The following is a 7,566-nucleotide window of genomic DNA, read 5'->3' on the forward strand; positions in this document are numbered from 1 at the left end:
TGTGTTGACTGGCCTGTACCACTAACACCTCCCATGTGCTGCTGGAGGGTGAGGGTGAAAATCTATAGCAAACTTAACTACCAGGTCTAAAGCTGAACAGATATGGATATGAAGGACCTTGAAGCTCAGAGACTCAGAGCTAGATTCTACTTGTGCATTATCCCAGTAACTGCCTAGACTCGACCCCACTGTATCCTTGTGCTTTGTCCAGCCTTCTTGAGACCCTCAATTTTTGGATTTGGGAGTCCAGAAGTGACTGTCAAGCACTGTGAAGCTAATACAGGGGGCGTGTGGGGGAGAACATAGCCATGTCTTAGTCCTACTCCCTGTGCAAGCAGATTAGGGGCTGGAGAGGAGTAGGAAGGCCACTATGTAAGGCACTACCTGCCGAATCTGGCGGGTAGTGTTCAATGCATCGGGATTGATTTATCGTGTCTCATCCCGATGAGACGAATGGATCTGTGAATTGACACCCGTACTCCTGCTGAGGTGGAGTACAGGTGTCAAGCGGAGTCAGTGGGGGAGCTGCAGCAGTCGACTCACCACCATGAGGATGGCCAGGTAAGTCAGACTAAGATACCTCAACTTCAGCTATGTGAATCTTTGTTCAAACCACTCCCCGCTAGTGCAGCCCAGGCCTAAGTCACCTGAAAGGAAATGCTCCTACTTAATTTGCAAATTGGACACCATCAAACCAGGCTTGAATAAAGACTGGGAGTGCATGGGCCATTACACAAAGGAAAACTATTTCTCCATGCTTAGTCCTTCTCTCCCCCCCCCCCCCTTCCCCCCACAGTTCCTTATATCTCCTTGTCAATTGCTGGCAATGAACTGTTTGTAGTGGTAATGAAAATGGCCCCTCTTTCTCTCCTGCTCATAGCTCACCTTAACTGATTGCTCTCCTTACAGTGTGTATGGTAACACCCATTGTTTCATGGTGTGTGTGTGTGTGTGTGTATATATCTTCCTACTGTATTTTCCACTACATGCATCTGATGAAGTGGGCTGTAGCCCATGAAAGCCTATGTGCAAATACATTTGTTAGTCTAAGGTGCCACACGTACTCCTGATCTTTTTGCAGATACAGACTAACATGGCTGCTGCTCTGAAACCAGCTCCTACTACTATTGACACTAGACAAGTGTCAACTCAGCCACATGTAGCATCAGGAAGGCCACCATTCTACCCAGCATGGACAGGTGGTGCCTGCCAACTGCCATCCCTGCAGCTATGCTTCCTGCCCTTAATGCCTAATGGGGGGGGGAGGAGAGGAGATGCTCAACAGCAGTAGCTCAAGGCCAGCATCCATCCATAATGAAAAACCACATCCTCACCCCACCCCAATGGCTGATTCTGGCAGCTCTGCAAAGGGGATTAAAGGAAGCTTCTGAAACTTGGCTCATGTCCAGTGAACTCCTGGCTCTGCAGTTCTGAATGAGTTATCTGCTCATGAGGCACTGTCTCCTAAGGAGATGAGCACACACCCGCCTGGGGCCAAAATGCTCATGTTAAAGGTTCATGGTTCTTTAGCAGCGCTACTCCATTCAAGCCCTGATCTCCCTTTGCAGAAGAGAGAAGGTCCTCTCAAGGACGTGCCAAGGGAGCTCTTTTCTTTAACAGCTGGTACTTGCAGGAAGCTTACATACCAGGGCCCCAGTGCTACCTACTACTGCAAAGTTGCAGGGCTGTTTGCAGGACTCCTGACCATGCACTGACTTCCCCCTTAAGCTGGAGACCCTGCTGCTTGCTGGGGCTGCTTTTCTTTTTGACACCAGGTCAAGTGAAGAACCAAGACTACAGTAAGAGCAGGCGTCAGGGAAGAGTGAAACAAGAGGGGTGGGGTTTCATTCCATGCTCTAAGCCTGCAGTATCCTGTGTCTGCTGACAGCCTGGAGGGACTAATCTCTTCTTAGAGCAGCTGCAGAGGCAGATGCTTGGCCAGAGCAGAGCCTCATGCTGCTGCTGTTCCCCTCTGCAAAGCTCCATTCAAATGAGGGCTTGAGTTCAAAACACCTTCCTGGCCTGCCCATGCCTGGTTAGATTATAGAGCCACATAGCTTAGGGGGGGCTGGAGCAAGTAACCCCCCCCATGCTGTGGCACAGCACCTCACTTGTGTACCTGTTACTTAGGCCTTATGCTATTGGTCCTTTGTCTGTCAGCACTCACTGCCCTCAGGGGAAAAGCCTCAACTCAAATGGCTTTTAACCTGTGTACGTACAAACACCTCCTTCATCTCCCCCCACCAGTCTGCAGCCTTTGACTCTTCCTCTCACGCCTCCTGCCACTAAGCTACAGGCAACTTACAGCAGAGACTTGGGTTTGTCCTAAGCAGCAATAACCCTACTAAAGTGACTGGCTCCTGCCAGAAGCTGTCAGTCATTCACCTTTGGGCTGCCCCATGCAGGGCACCAGCCACCAAGCCGGCCCTGCTCAGTGGAGACTTCTGCACAAAAGGATCCTGTTCTAGTACCATGGACCCCCCACCCACCCTGGGACTGGGGAGAGGGGTGAGGCTGTGCTCAGCCAGGTATTTCCCTGTTCCTTTGAGCTGCAGCGATAAGCTCCAGGAGGCCAGTGGGAGCACACTGGTGCTCAGCTCCCCTGGCAGGAGAGGCAGACTCAGAGTGGCTGACAGTTAAAGGGTCTGGAAATAGGTGTTCCCCAGTGTTGCTTTAAAAAGCTACGTTCTGCTGCTTGGGCCTGACGTTGCAGAGAGAAAAGCCTGAGGCAGCAGTGCTGGCAGGTAGGTGTAGGCACCTGCCAATAGTAAGGGGGGGGGGTTCAGGGCCTGAAACTCTTTTCTCCCTGCTCAGCTGTGGTCTCCCCCTGAGGTACTCCTGAAAGCAGCTTCCCCCCTCCCCATGCACCTGGGAACAAGAGGACTCTGCACCGATAAACACGGAGTGGGAATGAGCATGTGTGAACTGGTTGGATAGCATCTCAGCTTAAATGCCTCAGCTGGGGTGGCAGGAAGGCTGCTCCTTGGCTCAGTGATAGGGGCAGAAAAAGAGTCCCTCAGCCATAAGGAGGATGCAAAGAGCTGCTCTACACAGCAGGTCCTGCTGCCATGGAAACAGAGGCCTAAGGCTCTCAAAGGTAAGGGTGGTAGCGCCAGGGGAACCTCTGAGGCCAGGCAGAAAGAGGAGGGCTGGCTCCAGCCCTGCAGCAGGTCATGCAGCATGCACAGGGAAAGCAGAACAGCTGGGCCACTGCAGCCTCCACTCAGGCCTGGGTTTGAGCATGTCCCGCTCAGCAATTAGCCAGCAGTTCACAGTGCAGCCTTCCACTGAGGCCAGCCCTGGACAGTTGTATCCCCTGTGGCAGATTCCTTCTGTCTCTATGGTGATGAGCGTACCCCTGCCAGTGTGTGGGGATGGGGAGAAGCAGGCAGCTAGTTTTCCTTTGAGGAGGGTCAGTGGGGGTCCCTGTGCTGACCCCTTGCTGCGCAGCAGATCAAAGGCTGTTCTTTTACAAAGAGACCACGAAGCCTCAGTACTTATGTGACAGAATGGGATGAGACACTACCAGATCAGATAAGCCAAATTATATAATTTTTAAAAAGTGCATCAGTGGGTGCAGGGAGTTTGGACTACTGGTTAGAGGGGGAGGGGGGAAGAAACATGACATCAGTACTCCTGGGGAGAGCTGAGTGAAATTTTTCAGCCACCCTTTTTTCCCCACTGCAAATTCCTATCAACCAAAACAACAAAATACAGGGAAAAAAAAAAACCCTAAATGTCTTCTTTCAACCTTTTCAAAATATTTCAGTTTGAAGCAACTTTTCAGTTTCAAATTTCATTCCATTTTTTTAAACAAAAACTTTGAACTAACTTTGACTCAAAAGGTTGTGTTTGCCTTTAACTTTTTGCCAGAAAATTTGAAAAAAATTTCAGATGGCATTGATCCAAAACAATTTTTTTTTCCTCCAGTCTGGCCCGTAAGCAAACGATCAGTTATTAGCACAGTTCTGCTCCTGGGTTCTGTTCCTGGCTCCGCCACAAGAGTTTTCAGTGCACTTAACCTCTGTGCCTCCATTTCCCCATCTATAAAGCGGGGCAGATAAGCCCACAGAGGCTAGATGACACATGCTAGAGTAGTGCAACCTATTAAGAGTCTTCTAGAGTAGAAGCCAGTGCAATGTCACAACAGTCTGACTGCATTAGTGCTCCCTAACGCAGTTCAGCTGCCAAACTCTTTTAGGGGACACTAAATAAACCTCACTGCAAATATTGCCCCTCCCCCATCACCTGCTTTAAACAAAATATTTTCAGTGATTTTTAATGTCAAAACCCCACAGCTTCCCCCGCTGACAGAAAGTAGTGAAAGGAACCAACCAAAGCTGGGTTCCAGCACAGGCCATTGTCATTACAAAACCAAAGCATTACCTCTGTTGACATGACTCCCCGCCTGCGAGTGCTGTGGAGGTGGGGGTAGTAGATTTGTCAGACCTGCTGCCCGTCACCCTCTGTCCCACATCCAGCCCTGCTCCCCAGCATACCTGGGAGGGAGTTACCACACGCACAGACAGGGCAGCCCTGCCTCAATAGCAGCACTGGGTCCTCCTCCCCGCACCCTTCCACTGCGCAACAGCTCCCTGCCGGGCTGGGGGGCTCATTTCAGCCCTTGGATTCTACTGCCAGCATCAGGGGCCAACCTCTCCCCAGCCAGCTCTGTGTGCCTCTGCTCCCCCACCCTGGGACAGAACCAGGAACAGCCTCCCTGCCTCCCCTGGCTCTACCTAAATAGCACCTCTGGCACCTGCCTCTTCTCCCCTCCCTGATGGCTTGACCCCCCCAGTACCCTTTAATGATCCCCCCACCTCCAGTTCAGGAAATGCATTGAATGCTGGACTCAGTCTAAGCAAGCCCTCCTTGGGCTAAGCCAAAAGATGCAGCATTAGCCCAAGCACCACCCAAATTTCCCCTGGAGATGACCCTGCTGGGACACGGGAGGGACGCTCCTGCTCTCTTCAGTCGCACTCCCCTGCACCAGGGTCATCTGTCTTTTTCTGAGAGCAGCCAAGCTGAACTCGGGGGTGAATGGAGACGGGGCACTGACCTCGCTGCCCTGCCCTGAACAGCAAATGGGGCTGCGCCTGGCCTCCCTGGGGTCACCTGCCTCTTTGATGCTGCCCCTTGGGGCGCTTGGGAGGGTTTCTGAATGCTCCCTGGCCATGGCTAGCTCCCAACCCATCGGGAAGAGGCCCCCCTCCTGCGCCTCCCCCACTGCCAGCACTTGAGCAGCTCAGAGGATAGGGTTCCAGCAGGCCGATACGCACACTCCATTTCACTGGGCTGTTTCCGTCCTGGCCTCTTGCTTTGCCACCTCATCTTTAATAAAACACAATTCCAGCAGCACGAGCTCAGCTAGATCACTAGACAGACCTGGTTCCCCTGGCCTGGAAGCCCAGCAATGCCCAAAGAGCACGGAGTTTCCTCCTCCACTCTCTTGCCCTCTCCTCCTTCCATTTGCTATGTTTGTGCTGAGAGGAACAGCTGGGTCGAGGCACTGGTACCAGTTTGCCCAGTGACCCGATTCAGGCACCATAAGGACAGCCCCACCTTTATAAAGAAAGCTTGGAGCTGTTCAGTTAATCAATCAAACACTGCTCAGCTGCTGTCCATGAACCCTGCTCTGCCCCCATTCTGAGCAAGCACTGGAGGAACCGAGATACTAATAACACCTAGATCTTACATAGCACATTTCACTCATCTGTCTCAAAGTGCAGTCCAAAAGAGGGACGTATTACCTGAGACACGTAAGTGACTTGCTAGCACAGCAGGCAAGTAGCAAAGCCAGGAACAGGACCCCAAATATATGTTGTAAGGTTTCAGCACATGGCAGGGCATCTCTGGAGCAGCGGAGTCTCAGGTAAGAGAGGAAAGAGGGCAAGGGAAAAGAAAGAATCAGTAGGTGCAGGCAGCCAGAAAACTGACCATAGTGTGAAGGAAAAGGGCAGGCACTGAGGAAGGGAGAAGGATGTACGAGGGTTTAGGAGCGGATGGACCAGACAAATGCCCTGAAAACATTCTAGAGTTCATCCCACTGCACCTTCAGGGGCTGTGAGGTTTGCCCACCTTGCCCCAGCTGCTCATGCAGCACTTTTCTCTGGCTGGTACCACTCCCTCGGCTCCGGTTTTGGAAACACTTTAAGATGCATTTAGTGCTGGAGCTGCAGCCCTGGCGCCTTGCAGGCTTGATTTTTTCCATCAGCGGCGCCGTTAAGCTTCCCCAAGCTGTCCTACCAACAACCTCCACTGTGACCTGGAGGGGCCAGAGCTGGGCATGAGCTCGTTGTCAATGGCCCATTTCACGGTTGGCCTCTCTGTTGCACGGGCACAAACACAATATCACATGTGGTGCCTACTGGGAACTTGGCTGAGGCCACGACGGAGACATAATGGGCAACGCTCATTGTGGGGTAGGTCACATTCAGTGACTCTGAGGTGCAAGGCTCCATCTCTAGGCCCCAGTCCCATAAACCACCAGGTCCCCCAAACACCTCTCACTTCAGCAGGGGCTTACTGGCCAACAGTTGCGCTCAGTGCAAAGTAAGAGGCAGCATTAACTAGAGAACAGGTATGACCCAACCACAAAGCCCGGCGGGCGTAACGTCCTTGGACAAGGAGAGGCTCCATGCCACAAACACAGCAAGAGATCACCAGCCCTGCCGCGCCCAGGGCCCTCCGGCTACCACAGCTGGTTGGCTGGCAACTGCCTGTGCCCTGATCTCACCTCTCGGCCTCCACACCTGCCAAGCTGGGACACTGTGCCATCAAAATAATGGCTCCCCTCCCCCCATTAACCCATTACAGGTTGCAAAACCACTGTTTGTTTCCTTGGCTGAGAAAATGGCCCTAGAAACAGGTTTGACACCATTACAATCAATTACGGCAGCATATGCAACAACACCCAGGTGTCACATAATAGGGCCGGGGGGAGCAATTCAAGCAATGCACGTCCCCCCACATACACACACAATGGAGCTCACAGGTAAAGCACCTGCCCTCCACCACCCCAATGACTGCTGGCTGGCTGGCCCCTCCCTACCTTGCTGCTGTCCTCCTGGGGCCTAGGCACACCCCACGCCTGCTGCAGCTCTAGGCTTCCTTGCTCCCCACTCAGGAAGGCACCTGAGCCAGGAGCCAGGCAGGAGCTTTCAGGTGAGGGAACTGTACCATTTTCACCAGAGGGGAGCCCAGACCAGCCACTCAGGTCTCACACTCCCCCCATCCCTTCCATGGAAACAATGGGTCAGCCCAGCTTCCTCCCTCCTTGGCCCTCCCCTATCTGAAATCCCCTGCCCTGTAGGTTCCTGGCCATGGGCATCTCTCTGCTCCATGGAGCCAGGGCTCCAGAGCTACAGGCTGGCAGGCCCAGGCCTGCAGGGCAGGGAGGCTGGGCCGCCCCCGTGGTGGATGTGCCACTCCGTGCCCTGCAGTTCAGAGACTTGGTGACACAGGGGAGGAATCCAGGGGAGGAATCCAGCGTGGGCTGCAGCAGCAGCAAACTACCTCTGCCTTCTCTCAGCTCCTATCACCATAGCATCTATTTTGAGTACACTC

This window comes from Mauremys reevesii, linkage group 10 (assembly GCF_016161935.1).
Source record: "Mauremys reevesii isolate NIE-2019 linkage group 10, ASM1616193v1, whole genome shotgun sequence".
Lineage (NCBI taxonomy): Eukaryota > Metazoa > Chordata > Testudines > Geoemydidae > Mauremys > Mauremys reevesii.